At 41.3% G+C, this 20,065-nt stretch overlaps 1 long non-coding RNA gene across 1 annotated transcript in view; it reads right to left on the reverse strand.

Moving 5' to 3' along the window:
• Positions 1–15,513, reverse strand: part of LOC120372377 — a 100,901-nt gene extending 85,388 nt beyond the window's left edge. Inside the window, exon 1 of the long non-coding RNA XR_005584928.1 lies at positions 15,391–15,513. This is a non-coding gene — a long non-coding RNA (uncharacterized LOC120372377). The remainder of the gene's footprint in view (positions 1–15,390) is intronic.
• Positions 15,514–20,065: the final 4,552 nt, after the last annotated feature.

Below are 20,065 nucleotides of genomic sequence, written 5' to 3' on the forward strand. Positions count from 1 at the left end.
AACTCTTGTATTTCTTGTTCCTCATTAATAAACCTTTAGATTGGCTACAGCGTTGTCTTTGGAGTAAGATCTAGGATACCAATTGATCTGGGGTAAGTAATTGACCTCCTGAGACTGGAAGCAACCTGAATATGGTGTGATTTTTGGTGTAAGTGGCCATTTATCACTATGTCCAGTTTGCTTGGGTGACAGAATAGACTAGAGAGTCTAAGAGGACTGTCTGTGACTCCATGGTAAGAGTGGTATAGTGATCCAGGAGTTCACATTTCCTACTGGCTTGGTGAAATCTATTTATAAAATATACCACCAGTTTGGGGTACCTGCCCTGTTTTTGACAGTCTGCTCTGAGGAAGGCACTCACAGTCATGAGCCAGTCCAGAAAGCATGACACGTATTTCAAGGATTTAGAGGGGGCCTATATTTTATATAATAAATGGGAAACAGTTAATGGAAGGGGGAAATATATCAGCACATGAAACCAAATCTCCTAATATTATTATTTTGAGCAGTCTGTATCATTTATAATAATCTCTATACCAAATGAAGTGGAATAAATATGTCTAATAAATCCAGGGTGAATTTCACTTTAAATAGTGTCGATAATATCCTATCAAATGAGAACCAATACTATACACATCCTAGCCAAATGTTCTAGAATGAAACTATTTCTCTCCCAGGAGGCCAACCTGTGTATTACATGTGAGATGCAGCCTTGGTGGCCCCTACAAAGAGTGATTGAGGTTCAGAGATCAAATTATTGAAGTGTTCATTCTCCACACTCAGTCATCTCTTTAGGCCTCCAGCAAGATACTGCAAGCTCTAATGGCTCATATCTCCTGTGTCACAAGTGAGCTTTGCTGTGGACTAATTAAGTAAAGGGACTTCAGAGCCCTCTGGCAAAAAGTACAAAGCAAAAACCGCCCTTCAAAATCACTCCTTACTGTTTTTATAACTTTGCATGGCTGATAAAGGATGCATTGGCTACAGGGGACGCAAACTCAGATACCAACACTTCACGCACCCTTTTTCCCAAACAGAATAGCAACACTTGTACTAATAAGCACTGCCACATCAAAAGCATCTTCAAACGACACTACTGCCCCCCGCCCTTTCAATTTACCTTCCATGGCCTTGCTCCAATTAATTCAGTTAAAACTAAACTCAAAAGAGTTGTGAGTCTAATAAGAGAGATCCATGGTATTTGTAAACAAATTGGAATTGTGCAAGTAGAAAGTACTGGAAGGAATTTTATCAAATGTGTCTCTTTTTCTTCAGTTGAAACACCCAAAGCTAGTGATACAGATTTCTAAATTTTCTAAGCTACTAGTAAAAGCATCATACCTGGCACTGGAGAATAGTTTATAATAACCTAAAAGTTGGCTGTCTTTTATTCTATCATTACAATGATTCTGCCTCTCTGTTCCAAGAGGGCACCATCTTTTGAGCAATTCATCTTTTACCTTGCTCTTCACCCTGATGATGTATTACATGAATACATCATCAGCGAGAGCTGTCACTGTAATGATGTATTAGTATAACACATCCCCATTTTGCCCTCCAAAGAGACACTACTCCCCAGATTATCATCTTGTGAAGGAGGACCCTAGAAGTGAACTGAAGGATGGGACGGAATGGACCCTAGACACCAAATGTCACCACATCTAAATATTTTGACTTAGAGTCATAGTTTGCTCTCAGCCCTGTGTATGGAGTGATGCCTAGTTGGGCTGCACCAGGAGACTCCCTGACCAGCAATTGTCACACATGGTTCCTTAGATCCTGGGGGGAAATTAAGGGTAGACCTGGGAAGGTGTAATTTAATTTTACTGGCCAGTGACCAGGGGGAGAGAGGTAAGCAAGGCTCTACCTGTTGCCTCCTGCATCACCTCACCCACTTACTTATAGGGGGCAGTACCAGATACCACATAACCAGTAATGGTCTGCACCAGACTCAAGATTCGGGGAGCTCTTACGTGGCTGAACACAGGCATGGAGGACTCTACTTCCTTTTACTCTCCTGCAAGTAAGACGGAGGCACATCCTAATCTTTGGTGATATGCATTCCTCTCTTAAGGTTAATTGTCCCAACAAACGTATTGTCGTTTATCTAATCGCCCCCATTCTCACAATTGTCAATTTCTGTAATGTCATAGCCCTGCTACACATTAGAGCAGTGCTGTTATCCCCATTTTACAGCTGAGGCACTGAGGCACAGACACACTTGCTTCAGGTCAGTCGGTGGCAGAGCAAGGAATTGAGTCTCAGTCTCCTAAGTTACCAGCTAGTGCCCTAACTGTTAGACCACCCTTCCTTTGTACTACTCACTTGAAAAAATATTGGTAGCTACCAGGCTCAGGACCTGTGAAATGAAGAAAGGGGAGGGCAGAAGTAGTGACAATGTGGTGGACCAAAGCTATGGAAAGATACAAATATATTCAAGGCAAAATTTCTTGATTAAAGCTAAAAGCAGGTGATCGGCAAAACTGTTCCATCTGGTTGACTTTACATCACCTGGGACTGTCAGAAGGAGGAAACAAGCACAACCCCAGGAGTATTTCTTAAAAATCCTTTTCTACCATGATGTTCTGAGCAGAGGTCTCTTGTAAGGCTTAGAAACAGAAAAAGCACCTAATCCTGCCCAGCATCAGACTTCAGCGTCTCAGAAACAAAGATGTTAAGGAGAAACAGAGAAAATACGATGATGGGCCAAAAATTCAGCTCATGGTTCTGTTAATCTAACCAATTTAATTCATCACTGCAATTGCTCTGACTTACACTAGTGTAATTCAGAAGAATCTAGCCATTTGTTCTGCAATTGTTTCTCAGGCGTATTAACAGAGCTCTTCAGCATCCGAAAATGAAAAAAATTCAGCATTAAGGGGAAAAATTGTTTTGCTTTGCTCAGTTCTTCACACCTTCAAACATGATTTAGTAATAGGTTGCCCCATATTGCTGATAATGGGCCACAAAGTCAGCTGTGCTGAGATATTCCACAATGATTTTAAGCAAGCTATGTTACGGCATTTCTTTTCTTCCTTTTTGTTTTCTTTAAATATAGATTTTTTTGGGCTTGTACAGCATTTTCTTAGTATAATAGCACATCAGGCAAGTGCCACACATTGCCTCTGGGCCACATCATTCAAAAAAATCAACTTCTGTAATAGATGGCTAGCTGCTAATCTAAAATATCTATCCATGATACTTATACAGCCCGTTACTGTAGTATCTGTGTCGCTCACAGTCTCTATGAGGTAGGGAAGTGCTATTATCCCCATTTTACAGATGAAGAATTGAGGGGCAGGTAAAACCCGGATCCACAGGGAATCTAGGCATTGCCTCTGGACTATAACGCGATTCTCACTTTTTCTCTGAGTCATTTAATGTAATTATTCAGTTATTTAATTAAAGTGGAACAGCTTCAGTAAGAGAGATTAAAACCAGTTTAACAAAACAGATTGTATTGAGATTTGCATGATAGCAGAGATGGTTATCAGCCATATTGTACCATCTACCATACCATAAATTGGTAATAAGATGGGCATGGCTACCAGTCCTTTGCACTGTTCCATTTAGGAATGACTCCTGAGTCAATAAAATAGAATCAGTCCTGCCTAGAATATGGGCAAGTGTACTAAAGAACCACTGTATCAGAGAACCAGAGAGCACAGCTGCTCTGTGTCAGATCCTGCATAGATTATGAGCTGTATGCTATTCACAGGGGGTGCTCCTGCAACAACCCCACCTGTTCATTCCATTCTTCCCCAGCCTACCTGGGCTACCATAGCATTGTCCCCCACTTGTGTGATGAAGTAATAAAGAATGCAGGAATACTTGTTAGTGAGAAATGAGTGGAAGGCAGCCTCCAGTTGCTATGATAGTCCACATAGGACATTAAGGAGTGTGGACCAGCATCCTGCTGCTAGTCCACCCTGTTGCTATGATGATGATGGTTATCAGCCATATTGTACCATCTACGGTTACCAGGCCTTTGCACTGCTCCATGTGCCAATAGGCTGATGATGATTTTGTACCATCAGCCATCCATAGCGTGGGGAGCAAGGATGTTGGTGTTGAGTGCTGCACCATCACGTCTATCTACAGCATTCAGTAAAGATAGAGCTCAGCCAAGAATGCAAATGCTTTTCAGAGACTGCAGGAACTGTGGGATAGCTTGAGTCCTCCAGTCCATGAGCGTCCATTTGATTCTTTGGCTTTCGCTGAGTCCCTGCTATGGCATCTGTCTGGAGATATTTAAAAATGATTTTGAATTTCGTCTTCTGTCATGGTCCATGCGGGAGCTCTTTCTTTATTTTGATTTTTAACTGCATCACCACCGATCGGAGCTCCACGCTGGGCAAACAGGAAATATTCAAAAGTTTTTCCTGTCTACCTGGCCAGTGCATCCGAGTTCAGATTGCTGTCCAGAGCGGTCAGTGGTGCACTGTAGTGTAGACCAGGTCTAAGAGAGCCCTATACAACAGAATATCCCCTAGTCCCGTGATTAGGGCACCCAGTTCAAACTGGTGTCTCCTCAACAGGAAGAGGGGGAGAATTGAACCATGGCCTTCCCCATCCTGAAGTACCCTAACAACTTGGCTAAAGGTTATGAGGGAGGCTGTTTCTGCCTCCTCCCTGTTTTATGTGAAGATAGGAATGCTCAGAGCATGCCTACTGGAGCAGGCCCCACAGGTGAGGTAGGTGCTCCTCAGCACCTACCTTCCCCCAGTTTGTACATTGCATTGGGGCCCAAAGTGAGACAGCAGTACACATGATCAGAGGCAAAAACATAGGTGCCTAGAGAAGTGTTACAGTGGAAATATAAACACAGAATAAGCTTAGATGCCTACAGTTTAGGCAGCCATTAAGCAAGGGATTGTGGATCACAGTAAGAACACAAGAACAGCCACACTGGGTCAGACCAAAGGTCCATCTAGCCCAGTATCCTGTCTTCCGACAGTGACCAGTGCCAGGTGCCTCAGGGGAATAAACAGAATGGGTAATCATCAAGTGATCCATTCCCTGTCACTCATTCACAGCTTCTGGCAAACAGAGGCTAGGGACACCATCCCTGCCCAGCCTGGTTAATAGCCATTGATAGACCTACTCTCCATGAACTTATCTAGTTCTTTTTTGAACCCTGTTATAGTAGTGGCCTTCATAACAACCTCTGGCAAAGAGTTCCACAGACTGTGCATTGTGTGAAGAAATACTTCCTTTTGTTTGTTTTAAACCTGTTGCCTATTAATTTCATTTGGTGACCCCTAGTTCTTGTGTTATGAGAAGGAGTAAACAGCACTTCTTTATTTACTTTCTCTACCCCAGTCATGTTTTTATAGACCTCAATCATATCTCCCCCCTTAGTTGTCTCTTTTCCAAGCTGAAAAGTCCCAGTCTTATTAATCTCTCCTCATACGGAAGCCATTCCATACCCCTAATCATTTTTGTTGCCCTTTTCTGAACCCTTTCCAATTCCAATATATCTCTTTTTTTTTTTTGAGAAGGGGCGACTACATCTGCATGCAGTATTCAAGATGTGAGAGTACTATGGATTTATATAGAGGCAATATGATATTTTCTGTCTTGTTATTATCAATCCCTTTCTTAATGATTCCCAACATTCTGTTAGCTTTTTTGACTGCCACTGCGCATTGAGTGGATGTTTTCAGAGAACTATCCACAATGACTCCAAGATCTCTTTCTTGAGTGGTAACAGCTAATTTAGACCCCATCATTTTATGTGTATAGCTGGGATTATGTTTTCCAGTGTGCATTACTTTGCATTTACCAACATTAAAATTTCAACTGCCATTCAGTTAAAATCCATCTGCCATTCACAAAATTTCATCCCATAAAACTGGCACTTAAAATTGGAGTTCAGGAGCCTAAGTCCCTGTGTTGATCTAGCCCTAAAAAAAACTTGCCCAAGGTCACACAAGAAGTCTGCAGTAGGAACTCTGGTCTTCCGAGGCCCAGGCTGGTGCTAAGACAACTGGACCATCCTCTTCCTAACAGTTCCCTCTCAATCTCAATATATAAGCTTCTGAGGTTCCTATCCTGATCTTGCAAACACTTAGGCATGTGCTTGACTTTACAAATGGAAGTAATCCCATTTAGTTCATGTGTAAGTGTTTGCTGGATGGGGGCCTTACAGGAAGGTTCAAATATTTATGTGCTGCCTTGTGTAACATTAACTACATAAACTAATGATACTTTAGTTTATTAGCTTTTTTCATTTTTCTGCACCTCAGGCAAAAGTCCAGAGCTGAATTAGAACCTGTTAATTGATAAATGAGAGGAGAAACTCTCTGTGAAATCTAGTATGGTAAAAATATTTATATTATAGAAAAATTTCAATTCCTCTCTGGGAATGCATCAGACATTAAGTTCCCGGTCAACTGAAGGAGTATTGTCTCTCATATCAGTAACTAAAAACAATCAGTGTTGGAGGTGTTTCACAGCAGATTCATTTGAATGTGTTGGAACTTTAGCCAAAGAATTCTTGGACAGAAAACATTTTGTTTTCTTAAACTTCAAGAAATATCATCTCATTGGTTTAATCAATACAGACACTCCCTTTAGGACTATTAAAATGGAAGATAAGAAAGGATGACCACCACATTGTAATGAGAACCAATAGGCCAAAAAGATCTGAAGTCAAGGGGAGCTACCCACACCCGCACAGAGACAGAATTTGACATAGGCTTTACAGAAATCAAAGCCTGAGCATTAAATGAGCATTCAGCCTCATGTTGAAAGTCCCTTAGGCTCCTGTGACGGGGTTTATCAGCCCTGCACTGGTGCAGCGAGGGTTAAGCCTTCTCTCTTGGCAGAGGAGGCCATGCCCCCTCGGCTTTGCTGGGCATGATCCGGCTGGAGACAGGATATAAAAGGCAAAAGAACGGCTCAGTCTGGGCTGACCACCAGCAAGGAAGGAGGTGTGCTGCTGACTCCTGGGGGAGCCTACACTCCAGGATGCGGAGGCCAGCCAGACGGAGATGGACCCTGAAACACAGGCTCAGGACTCCACAGAGAGGGGAGAGACCGTGGAGATGGCCAACTGCAGAGAATCATGTAGGAAGTGACCCAGGGAAACTTTGCACGAAAGCAGTTGTAGAACTGGAGAGAGGCTCAACGTGTTTAGGTAGAATCCCCGCTGAGCCTGTGGCGGGCAAACCCACCACTGATAGGGCCCTGGGTTGGGACCCAGTGGAGATGGCGGGCTCAGGTCTCCTTATCCTGGCCACCGCCCCCCATGAGATGGTGGCCCAACTCATGAACATTGTTGCTGACACCGGCCCCTGGGTCGCACTGTCCTGAGACCAAGGGACACATTGCTGATTCTGGCTGCTAGGTCACACTGCCCTGTTAGCAAGGCTGCTCTATTGACTCTGGCCAGTAGGCCACACTACCCTGATAGCAAGGAATGGGATATTGACTAAGCCCATAGGGCCATGCAGCCCTACAGACTCACTGTGGGGCTGTGAAGTGCCTCTCCTCTTTCCCCAAAGGGTGACGGGGTGTATCAACCCCGCAACAGCTCCATAGAAAATCCCAGTCCTTGGATCTAACATTCAGGCAAAATAGACTGGTGGCTAGAGAACTGGACTGGGACCCAGCTTCAATTCCTAGCTCTGCCACTGGTCTGCTGAGTGACCTTGGGTAAGTCACAGCCTTGCTATGTGCCTCAGTTTCCCCAGCTGTAAAATGGAGATAATGCTACTGACCTCATTTGTAAAGCACTGAGATCTATGGATGAAAATTGCTATACAAGAGCTAAGTATTATTATTTACACAAGGGCCACTTTACACCACTGGCAGTGTGGAGAAACCTTAAAGTGGGAGCTAATTACAATTTATACTCATGAGGCACCATTACACTGCCAGATGTGTATTAAAAATAGCCATAGGGTAGATGAGAATCGAGCCCTTGGTGAGTTTACATGTCAAATAATGATTTTGTTCAACCACCATTTTTCATGATATCCTTGGATATGGCTGCCGATCTCGTTGCCATGTTTATTTTACACAGGAATATTAAGGTTGAGATTTTTGGTAGGATTACTCCCTGAGGCTCCTTAGATAATCCCAGCCAAAGTAGCCACACAATGCAACATAATACTTTTCAGCTATTTAATTGCCTATCTCCTCCAGGACAGCTACCCTATTAACACTGTAGTGCAGGCTAGCTGGCCTTGACTAATGTAGAGAAGAAATGATGTGCTCTTTTTTTAGAAGTTATTCATTCTTTCCCCACACAGGAATCTTATTACTGAACCATTATTTCATAAAACAGTTTAGGAGACTTCACAAGCATCTGTCCCAAATTACTTTGGATCTTTCCCCTAATTGTGGAATATGCGGCCAAAAATGCCAGAAGTAGAGAAATCTGACAGAACAAAAACAGATCATAGCTCCATCATTCATCCCCAAACCTTCATTAAACTAGCAAAAGAAACAAATTCCATCTAACTCCCAGACCACCTGCATCAGATTCACTAATATATACCCATGCCTATTATTACAAACAGGGTTGGCAGGAAGAGGGGGAAGAGTTGGGAAGGGGAAAACTTAACTAGTCTCTACCAAGCAAGTGAAAAGAGAACAGGAAAACAGAATCACTAATGATACTTCAATCTTCCATGAAACACAAATGAGACTGGATTTTTTGGAAATCAACCAGGGTGTTTGGAATTATTGCCAGCAGATTTAAACCTGTAAAGCAGTCCCCTGAAATGAAAATGTAAATCCCTGTTTTTCATTATTTAATAAGAAGACTTTTTTATCTTACCAATTTTAGACAAGGCAGCTAAAAATAAAGTTAGAGAATGATATGTTAACATCTATTCCATAATAAAAGCAATTAAGATTTACAAAATGGCAAAACTCCTGGAGCAGATGGTCGCTGTTTCAGTTTTATTGAAGCTTCTGTAATTTCTACAAATAGGCAAGCTACTCATCTCAGAAACTTGATCAAAAGGCAAAAATAAAATCTACAGATTAAAGTCTAACATTTCTGCCTTGTTTGAACAGTTATAAACAGAGGCCTGGCCCCTCTGACCCCTCACCACTTTTGCAAACAGAGGTCTAGGTCCTCCGTTGTTGTTTATCAAGGTCCAACAGCATGCTTGATGCTTCACATACAAATAAGAGCCGACGGGTCATAGTCCCTGCCCTAAAGAGCTTACAAACTTGTTCATTTACAGATGAAACAGATCGGACAAAACAAGTAAATTATGTGCCATTGGGTGTCAGAGGTGACATCAGAACCTAGCAGTGGGCTTGCTGCTGGACTATTGCCATTTCATGGGGTCTATGGGAGTGCCTCCCACCACCAGCTACCCCTCTTAGACCTCACCCACCTAGTCTGGCCAATAGCTATGTAACTATAAATTACTATTATGGAAGCACTTAGAGGGATCAGCATGGAGACCTTTCTTCTTTAACCTCATCCTAGATACCCTCACAAGGAATATACAGGAGGTGGCACCTTGGATCTTGATAAATGAAGCAGAGTGCTGGAGAGAGATGGGCTCAAAATAAGCAGAGGAAAAACAGTTTATGGTATGTAATTTTAATAATGAGAACATGAAAGAATTATCTTTGAAACTCCATGGATAGACAATACTGAAAACTCAAAGTTTCAAACAGCTTGGTTCCAGAATCCATGAAAATGGAGGTCATAATTAGAGCTATGATAATAAATGCTTGACTCAAATGAAGCAAGAAGTAGTGTAGTGTGTGATAGGAAGATATCAGTAGGGTTAAAATGGAAAGTCTATAAAACAGTGGTCTGCCCAATTTAAATGTATGGTGCTGAGCAACAAAAGGAAAACATTAGCAAATGATCTGATCCACAAAAATGAGACTGTTGAGATGGAGGAGTGGTGTAAGCAGGAAAGACCATGTGAGGAATGTGTATGCTAGAGACATGCTCAAAGTAACACCCATAAACAACAAAATGGGGTGGGAGGGTGCAGGCTCAGGTGGTATGGCCTGAGTAAAGCAAGGTCCTGACAACTATGTGGGTAAGAGAATCCAGCAGATCAAGGCTGAAGGAAAAAGATAAAGGCCAACCCAAGAAGCAGCAGCGGGATGTCACAGAAGAAGCCATGTTAACATGTGGGGTAATAGGGGGTATGGCATCCACCAGAGCTCTTTGGAGGGCGAGGACTCTAAGGCCTGGTCTACACTGGGGGGGGGGGGGGGGGTTGAACTAAGGTACGCAAGTTCAGCTACACAAATAGCGTAGCTGAACTCGAACTACCTTAGTTCGAACTACTCACCCGTCCAGACGCCGCGGGATCAAAGTCCGCGGCTCCCCCGTCAACTCTGCCACCGCCGTTCGCGGTGGTGGAGTTCCGGAGTCGACGGGAGCGCGTTCGGAGTTCGCTATATCGCGTCTAGATGAGACGCGATATAGCGAACTCCGAGAAGTCGAACACTACCCGCCGACCCGGGCAGGTAGTATAGACGTAGCCTAAGAGCAGACCCCTTTTGATGGGATTAACGCAAGGAAGTAGCAGCATATAGGATATGTCTATACAGCCTGTTGACACAATCTTCCCAGCCAGCATTGACAGACTTGAACAAGCAGAGCTTGAGCTAGTGCTCGAAAAAAATAGCTGCTTTCAAGTTGCGGTTCAGGCTGCAGCTTGGGCTCTGAAGCCCACTTCTTCCCCCAAGCTTCAGAGCCTGAGCCGCAATTTCAATGTGCTGTCTACACAGCTGTTTACTACTGTGAGCCCCTCTAGCCCAAGTCTGTTGATCCAGGCTGGGAGGCTCATTGCCAGGCGCTGTGAAGACATACCCGTAGAGGGCTGAAATGAAATCATAACTACACTGTGCTAGGTGCTGTGCAAACAAATAGCAAGAAAACTCTGTCCCAAAGAGCTTACAGTCTAAAAAACTAAGACAGGATAAAGGGTTATAGGGAAACAGAAGTATAAGGCCAGACTCAGCAAAGCACACGCTTAATTCCATTCCTATTTATCAAAGACTTAAATCCCATAGAAGTTAATGGGACTAAAACACATATTTAAGCAATTTGTTGAAGAAGGATGGACTTAAAGTGGAGCCAATAGAGATGTGACGTGACTTGTCCATGGTCTCATAGCTGCTCAGCGGAAGAGCAGGAAGTAAAACCCAAGTCTCTAGAATCACAGCCAGTGTCCTATCTACATGATCTGGTGTTAACACACTCCAAAGTCCATTTGCATCACAAAATTGTACTTTTCTCTTCATCAGACAAGGGATGCAAACACCGATTTAAGTACCATCACTACTGTCTCAGAGTCTTAGTTTTCCTTTTCCAGAAGATCCATTTGTCTGCACTTCACAAGGAAGCACAGGCATCCTGAACACGAGCGGTTTTCTATTAGTAAAGAAGGCATGGAGAATTTGTTCCAGGCATTTATAATGGCTTCTGATGGAGATGATAAGCTGTGCTCTCAATCTAAAATATTTTGAAATATTTTGTATTTAATAGTTGCAGTTATAGAATTTCAAGGGAGGTATTATCCCTCCTGTGCTGGTCCCTTTTAAGTGGCCCTAGCAGCATTAAGAAACCATAAATTTTCTGATGTGGCTGGGGGAGAATTCCCCCAGCACAAGAACTGAGTAAAATACCTCTGCAGGCTCTGGTCTAGGGGGTTGTATTATACATGGCTGGGAGCTGGAGAAGAAAATGACATAGCAGAAGCTGCTAGTACAGTTCTGTACAGTCCTGTTGCCCATAGACTGCTATGACCCAAGTTAGACTGGGGGCAGTTTCACACTCCACAGGTGCCCAGAATAGAGAAGGCACAAAATGTGACTAAAAAGCATCTCAGCCCCTCTTCTCTTGGACTGTGAGTTTTGTGTTATGCTTCTGGGAGCCCCTACAACCCCCCCGCCCAGTTCAATATTTAAAAAAAATCCAAAATAAATATTTGTTCTTTATCAATTTTTCATATTTAACAATATATCAAACTAAAACACACTGAAAACATGCAAGTCAATGATCTAATAATAAAGGTGCATGATACTAAAAATATAAACCCCATAAAGCAAACTTCATCTGTTTTACTCTACTCAAAATATGCTTTTTTATTGCATGATTTGGTACTGAAAAGCTTTCGCAATCCATTTCAATTTTTTTAATTTTGTTTTTTGTCTATGTGCAAAGTGATCCCAGTGAATGTGGAAATCATGTAGGAAACAGAGCCAAGTGAATGGGAGGGTAAATGCTGCTGACAATTAGATAAAGTGTTTTCAAACTGGATAAGATGAGGGGGCATATTTAATATTGCAGCTGCTTTGTGACAGTCCCAATTTACACATCAAAAGAGTGGTGTGTACTGCAAGATTTTGTCACCATAATGACTTTGCTATTACATTAACTAGCAATTACTCTACAATGCAATGCTTGCTGACTTCAGCTTTAAAAGCCAAGTCCCACCATCCAAACTTCCTAAGCCTGTTATTTCAGTGTCTTCCATGTTTAGGAGGAAGAGCTGAATAAGACTAAATTGCTGAAATTAGAGACAACTAAAAATACCTGCTAGCAATGTTATTTTCTACACTTCATTAAAGGGGAGGAAGGTTGGGCTCTGGAAGGAAAGATAGTTTTGTAACTGGGAGTCAGGGGAGCTGGATTCTCTTCCTACTTTGGCCATGAACTTCCTATAAAAACTACTGAAAGCTGAAATCCGGCATACAGCAACTTCAGCTGACACTGGGGGAATGCATCAGCTTCAGGCAAGCACACTGTATCCTCGATCGGTACTCTCAGGAGTGCAGGGAGAAGCATAACCACTGCTCAACCCTAGGAGAGTGTGTGGCATCCCCTCTCATCTCTCACCCAACCAGCACCGCTCTCATTATGGGGTTAGCACCAGCAGTAGTAGAGCTCTTAAAGAGTCCATCTGATTTAAATATGGCTGGCCCCTGTGCAGAGGGATGCAAAGGAATGTGAAGGAAAGGAGAGGTTTCCTTCCCTTGCTCCCTGTACAGGGGCTAGGAACAATCTCTCGCTCTCTGTACTTCAGCTGCCCCTTATATACAATGAGAATTCTACTAGTCACCTCACAGGAGCAGTGTGAGGCTTTACTTATCAATGGTCATTCGAGGCTTCAGTACCATTGGATGGGAGAAGCTGTGGCAATGCAATGTGTTATAGTTTGATAATAATGTTCAGCAAAGGGCCATAAGGATGAAATTTTATTTTATGGCTTGTTGCAGTGGTTTCAGTTGAACAGTAGGGGCCAGACTGTATCAGTGAAGCGTAGCCTTCAACAGGGGTGGTGTGGAGCCACCTCACCCAGGGGACGCTCTGAAGAATATTGAGACTCCTTGTTCTCCTACAGTGTGCAGCTGCTGAACCTCCCCTTAGCAGAGAGTAGCATGGACTCTTCTTTCCCGCTCAGTGCAGAGCGGGCGGCAGAGCCATGGCCCTATCTTCTCCACATCTCTTTCAGGAAGGGTAAAGCCCTGAGTAACCTGTATTCAGGGGATTAAAGGCTAGGTCCTGTGCAGGGGATGCAAAAGTGAAGGGGCTCTATGCACCCCGCCTCCCCTAACACATCCATGCAGGCTAAGTCACAGTCTGGTTCAGAATGTGATAGTGTCTTTGCCAGTTCCAGGAACCAAATCCAAACCAAATGTTTAAGGACAGTTTTTCATCTGTCCTCTGTTTGCACTCAGCCCCTCTGTTTGTTATGGAATACATGCACAGCCAGAACTCTCATCATGAAATCGAATATGGTGGGTTGGGGCTTTTTTTAAAAAGAACACTACAAATAGTAATTAAAATACAAAAAGGATTATTAGAAGTGGCATAATAACTCTGTTCAGACATTAACTAAATTGAAGTCTCCTCAGGGCTTCCTGATGCTAAACTGTCACAGAGACAAAGTGTGGTGCAGGAGTGTTCATTCTTTTTGCATTGCATCTGTCAAGCCAGACTTTGGATTTTGGCAGCCCATCTTTGATTAGCATGAAGATGGAAATTATCCATATCCATGTACCCACAGTGGCCCAGACTGATGAAGTTACACTAACTCAAGAGGCGCCATCTCTCAGAACACACTCTTAGGAGGGCTTTGATGTTTGTAATCAACTGTGTCCATTTATTTCTAATCATAGGCTCATTGGATAGGTCTACACAGCAGCTAGACACCTGGAGTAACTAGACTAGTGGTTGTAGGGCTTGGGCTGCAGTGCTGGTTAATTGCTGTGTAAACTTCCAGGCTCGGGCTACAGCCTGGGATCTAGGATCCTGTGAGGGTCCCAGATCTCAGGCTGCAGCCTGAGCCCAGAAGTCTACATAGCAATGAAACAGCCCTGAAACCTGTGCCCTGCAACCCTAAGTTGGCTAGCATGGCCCAGCTGCAGTTGTCTAGTTTCTGTGTAGACCTACCTATTGTGGATACGGTACAGCTGATCAATTTTCTCTAGTTCTATTTTCAGTTATGCCCTTTACAATCAACTATCACCCAAGAATATTTGCCTGTAGCCCACAGTAATACACCCTAACATAGAAGCCAATCACAATTATTCTGATTGGATTGGTTGCCTGCTCTTATCTAAGGTGCAGCTCTGTGTCTTTAACACAGTTGGATTCTCTCTTATAGAGTTTAGATTGTTTCTTTATGCCAAGAGCAGCTGTGGGTTTTTTCCATTAAATGCCTCCAGACTACACTTATTTACTTACATACCTTAGACAGATTCTTGCCTGTTGTAAAGTGGAGTTCAATTGAAAATCACTTTAATGAAGCTGTATCAATTTTCTTTAATCAATAGACAAACCAATTTGTAACAGCTGAGGAACTGCTGCAGAATTCAGCCTAGTTTAAAAAACACCCACTGCAAAAAAATGTGATACATTGTGAAGCATGAGTGTCTGTGAACTCTGTTTTCCTTTCCTCCAGTTTTCAGATTTTTTTTTATTTTAATATGATAGTGTCACCTGGTGAGAAGGCATGTGGTACCAATACTTCAGTACATTTACAGAACTGTCCACCATAAGTAGTGGTATTAGGAGTAGTTATACAGATTATTCATACACACCCATAGTTCATCTTTCATATGCAATTTTAAAGGGTTGACCTTGAATTTTTAGTGAATACATTTTCCAGGCTATTTGGTGGCATACAGTAGATTTACAATATGTTGCCATCAGGGAAGACAGTAGTGGAAGAGTAAATGGCATAGTAGTTCATATAAATAAAACAGACTGGTAGAGTATTTACTAGAGGTACTTGACAATATTTTATTTGTACTGTATTTATTTAAAATTAAAATAATAAATATGCTTATCCAAGGCTCTAAAACCTATCACATAAATATATAATAAATAGCAATAAATACCTGCAACAAATAACTTGCAATGCAGTTAGTGAGTTATTAAAATACCTGTTCCAAGTCCAAACAGAAAATGAGCTCTTTCCAGCTGCATTAAATGGTGTTACTGGAGAGAAAGACATCCAGGTTCTCCTCTTAGGCTATTGCCACACTTGGAACTGAAGGGGTCAATCCCATTTTGAAGAGCTACACATGTGCTAGCTCTAATTGAGCTAGCATGCTAAAAATAGAGCATAGCTGCTGCAGCTCAAACAAGAGGAGGGGCTGGCTGCCCCAAGTACCATCCCACCCACGATGTTAGATACATACTTGGGGCAACCAGCCCCACCCATTGCTCATGTTTCTGCAGCTACACTCTATTTTTAGTGTGCTAGCGCTACCAGAGCTAGCATGCATATGTCTCCTCAAGCTGCGAGTTACAACTCTAGCTTGAAGTTCAGACCTGCCCTTAGAGATAGTAGAACTCACCATCATCAGGAAGTCAGTGGAAAGATTGTCACTGACTTAAATGGGCATTGGCTCAGGCCGAGAGCTATTTTACACCATGCTTTTCATTATTTTTCCATAAAAGGCTCCTTTGCCTCCCTTTTGCTTTTCAGGCCACCTCCTGTGTTAAATCTTTTGTTTCTCCTTGTGACTGCCTGGCATTCTTAACTTGGGGCAAAGGTGAGTCCTGTGAGTAGGCATAAATGTGGATAGCCAAAAGATCAGACATGTGCAATATACTTCCCCCCCCCCGCCCCACCAGGGTAGGGTTTCAAACAGAAAACATCTAAGCAGCTATTAATCCTGAGCTTGCTAGCTCATGGGGACTATAACACATATAAGGAGAGCTCTGGGTCCATTTGAGTCAGGCAAAATGACACTCACACTGAAATCTTGTTTATTTTTGTGTGAATCCCTTTGATTTCTGGCCAAACAAGCTTTTTTACATTTGGTGTAAGAGGAGCTTCTTCTATGGACTTACTTGCATATAAGGGTTAGTATTTTATTTTCGGAGAAATATCTAGAGATATTTCTACAATTTTTTGCCCTAACACTCAATAACTTCCCAGGCTGGAGATATATATATAGATATAGATATATTCCTTCCCTCTTTCTATTTTTCTGTGGTGCATATTGACTTCAGTTAAGTATATTACAACACATTATTTACCTCAATTTATAGCTTCAACACAGGGTTTTTCAAGTGCAAGAATTCAATCCCTTCCTAAGATCAGAGCTAATTAGATTCCCTGCCCCCATGAGGAAAAGTATTTTAATTTTAAAAAAATGAGGTTGTGTCAAAAACAATATTTTCCCCAAAAATTACTTAAATTTTTTTTAAAAATACATTTGAAATTAAAACATTTGGGATTTTTTTTGTTATTTTCAAGTTTGGTGGTTATTGTTGTTTTAAAACTTTATCCTGACCTCCTTCCATTTGCTACTATATAAGAGTAGAGGTGAAGGGGTGGAGTGAAGTCGAATAAAGAAGTGAGAGAAAGTAACATGTTAATTTTTTTTAAAGTAGCACTCTGGCTCACTTCTTAATTTCTTCCTTTTTTTAGTAATAGAAAATAATGTAAAGTAATGTTGACTTCTTTTTCCACAGACCAAAAATTTCAAGTAAGAGAAAGTGTCTCTACTGTCTTATTTTGCTTTACTCCACTATCCACCCCCATTTTCCAGTCGGACGGACGGATGGACACACACACACAGAGTGGGATTTTCCCCAAAAACAAAATGAATTGGGGAGGGGGGAGAGGGAATGGGAGGGAAGTGATCAAAAATGAATTTTTTGCAAAAGGTTCTTTTTTTTTTTTTTGGTTTGGTGTCCTTTTGGCAAAATAAAAACAGGCCAGTTTTGACTAGTTCTACTCAAGACCAAACTCTCCTCTGATACCTACCAGAAATCAGCCAGCCCACGAATCAGTCAAGAGTAGCTGGTATCATTTACTTACAAATGATTCTTGAGAAACCATAGTCTTTCAATAGCTATGTAACTCTGTGATCATATTTTCATTACCACATTTCTCCTTTCCTTTCTTCTTTGACACACTCACTTCTGGTTTGTCTCAAATTAAACTGTAAACTTGTCATGGCAGGGACTGCCTCTCATTCTGAGTTTGTACAGTATCTACCATAATGGGATGTCAGTCTAACAACAACAAGGTGACATTTCCTAATAACTCTATAGCATTTAAATTGAAGGGGAAAAAAACAACAACCTATTTCTTTAAAAAATGAAGCATTAAGATAAGGAATGTTTTTTTCTTGATCACTCAACACCACCAGACTAAAACCAAAGTCCCAAATATTTTTCTGAACCAAGATCCATTCAGCACTCTGTAATGGCTGACTGCTGCCCTACACAGAAAGAATACTTACACGGATTGTTAGAGCAGAGTGACATAACATGGCCAGAACTGAGGGCAAGATTCTTTCCCTCTGAGAAGAACATTGGTCCAGTTATGCCCTTGGTTATTCCAGTGTTATGCAAAGCAGAATGGGCCCCATCTTATACAGAACTGTTGCTCAGACAGCTAAGCAAGAGTCCAGTTATAAGAGTAGTTACACACACAAGTAGCCCTGTTTATTTCTGTGAGTGGACCTGTTGAACTTAAGTGTTTGCAGGGTTTTGGCCTGAGTCATCAGGATACCTTGGTGCACTGTTGTGTTGATTTTACTGCACTTGTGAGACTCCTGTTTAATTCTCACGTCTGTCAGTCAGGTTTGGAAGTTACAACTGCTACAATAAAAAAAAAATCAGCAAAGTAATTATTAAATCTTACAGAGAATCTCTCTCTGAAGTGTCAGTCCCGGAGCACTAGAGAGTAGAAGACTGGGAAATCCTTTTAATTCTAAACCTGAGAAAACCATAATTTGAAGACCTGCATTAATAAGTGCTATATAAAATATGGCCACACAGTACCTGGGAGCCTTGCTCATGAACAAACAAGATTTAAAAAGTCAATTTTTCTATCCTTATTCTCTACATAAACAAATTTTAAAAGGCTGTATATGCTCATAATAATACACTTTTATTGCACTGTAATTCAGTTATGCATTAATAAGTGATGAGGTGGTTTTCGGGGGTGTGTGTGTTGGTTTTTAGTATTTTTAAATAATTGATTTTTCAATTACATTTAATGTCATTTTTATGATTTATTAAACATTCTTACTGCTGTTCTATTAAATAAAGTGCAGGAGAAATTAACATTTGGAGATAATAGTAGGAGAACCTATCACTGTTGTCCAACCAAACTAATTTTCTTACAATAGATAACTAAAATAGCAACTTGGTTGCTCCTGAAATACCATTTTAAATAAAGACACTGTACTTTTGCTAAATAATTTCATTCCTAATATTAACAACAAGATAACAGGAAGAAAAGAATGTAATTATTTTTCTTGTTGATGTAAAAAAGACACAAAATAAAATACTATTGTAAATTCTGAAATATCAGCAAATTCTTTTACACAAAGTCTGGTATCTGTTTAAGGCTGATATTTATGTATTGTATGTTACAAGGAAATTCATGCAGTGAACCTCCCTTATGTAAATTACATAAAATAAATATTAATCAACATGGCATTTTCATCTTCCATTATTATATTCTGTACAGAGACTTATAATATGCCCATCATCATGGTTCCTGGTTCCCCAACCAACCCTTCATCTGATCCAGCTTTCGTAGCTATCCTATAATTATTCCTTTTCCCATGTTAACTTTTCCTGGAAAAGCCGTTCTTCCTTTTCCTTCTAGACATACACCATGACCATACTAAGGGCTTACCATCTTGCAAGGATACATTTATATTTACATTGGCCAAACTGGACAGTTTCTACATAAAAGAATAAATGGACACAAATCAGACGTCAAGAATTATAACATTCAAAAACCGGTTGGAGAATTCGTCAGTCTCCCTGGTCACTCGATTACAGACCTAAAAGTCGCAATATTACAACAAGAAAACTTCAAAAACAGACTCCAACGAGAGACTGCTGACTTGGAATTAATTTGCAAAATGGACACCATTAAATTAGGCTTGAATAAAGACTGGGAGTGTATGAGTCATTACACAAAGTAAAACTATTTCTTCCCTACTGTTTCTCACACCTTCTTGTCAACTGCTGCAAATGGACCATTTTGATTACCACTACAAAAAGTTTTTTTCTCTTCTGCTGGTAATAGCTCACCTTAACTGATCACTCTCGTTAGAGTGTGTATGGTAACACCCATTGTTTCATGTTCTCTGTGTATATATGTATATATCTTCCTACTGTATTTTCCACTGCATGCATCCGATGAAGTGGGCTGTAGCCCACAAAAGCTTATGCTCAAATAAATGTGTTTGTCTCTAAGCTGCCACAAATACTCCTGCTCTCTTAACAGAAGAGATGATTCAGCAGCAGATGAACAACACTGATAAAAATAGACTGTCTCATATGTTTTCCTTATAAAGAAATGTGCAAGATGTTTTGGGTTTTTTTTTCTGTAGAAGTGACATTATCACTCTTTAACTCTACTTTTTGATGGGAGATTTTGTATTTTAGAAAACAGAGGGATTCCCCCTGCAATTTCCTGAGGTGATGAATACTGATCAAACTATCCAGTCCCCAGTTTTATTAAGAGTGCATGGCTTCTTTGCCTCAGCAGCGCTAGTGTCGTTCAACTTTAGGCACATTCCCAGGCTCCAGTGAACGTTTGGACTGACTGGTGAATGAAAACCTTGGGTTTGT

Source organism: Mauremys reevesii, linkage group 9, assembly GCF_016161935.1.
Source record: "Mauremys reevesii isolate NIE-2019 linkage group 9, ASM1616193v1, whole genome shotgun sequence".
In the NCBI taxonomy this organism is placed as follows: Eukaryota; Metazoa; Chordata; order Testudines; family Geoemydidae; genus Mauremys; species Mauremys reevesii.